This window comes from Pterocles gutturalis, unplaced genomic scaffold, assembly GCF_000699245.1.
Source record: "Pterocles gutturalis isolate BGI_N339 unplaced genomic scaffold, ASM69924v1 scaffold7237, whole genome shotgun sequence".
In the NCBI taxonomy this organism is placed as follows: domain Eukaryota; kingdom Metazoa; phylum Chordata; class Aves; order Pterocliformes; family Pteroclidae; genus Pterocles; species Pterocles gutturalis.
Window position 1 is genome coordinate 282,375 of NW_010115516.1, and position 878 is coordinate 283,252.

Below are 878 nucleotides of genomic sequence, written 5' to 3' on the forward strand. Positions count from 1 at the left end.
TAGCTGAACCTTTGTTAAAAAAAAAAAAAAAGGAATTCTGAAAAGTGATGATTTTAACCACTTGTGAATAGTAGGGGTTTTTTAAACCGCTTTTTGTAACACTGCTTCAGGAAGCAGCTCCCGTGCCCTTCACTTCCCTCTCTCTTTCTCTCCTTCTGTCCCCCCATTCCCAAACAAGGAGGTGAATTCCCTAGATGCAATGAGTGACTTTGTGATGTGATTTGAAGAGAAAACGTAAAACCTCCCAGGCTCCTTTTTCTTCCTTTTTCTCTATTCTCTTTTTTTTTTTTTTTCCTTTAATTTTTCCCTGTCATCAAGGTCAAGTAGGAAAACATAGAAAAGGGACAAATTTTTACGTGAAAAGCAGACACCTCCTCTCTCCTCGTTGCTTCTCCCCACATTAGGAGCACTGGCTGATCAGCTTAGGCTCAGATGTGTCACTCTGTCCGCTCCAGGCTCACTTCTGGTGTATTTATAAACTGAATTACTGACCTGCTTTTCTTTCTTGTTCAAATGGGACCTGCTGCATTCTTTAAATATTCCAACTCCAGGGCCTTTAGAAGAGGAGATGGCTCAAAAGAGCACTGTAGGCAGCAGTGGGTGAAGCAAGTGGGAAGAATTCAGATGCAAGGTCAGTTTATTTTTGGTGTGGCTCTAATCCTCCCTCGTGGACTGCATGTGCCATTTGAATCAGTCATTTTTCAAAAGGACACAACCCAGCAGGCCAAAGGAATCTTTCAATTAAGATTGCAGTTAGAAGCTAGGGAGTCTACTAATTGATGAGGTTTTTGATCATCAAAGTTATCCTGCCCTGTCGATAGAAGCTGAGCACCCTTTCTCACCCAGACTCCACAGTGCTGCTTACTGGTCTGTAAAAA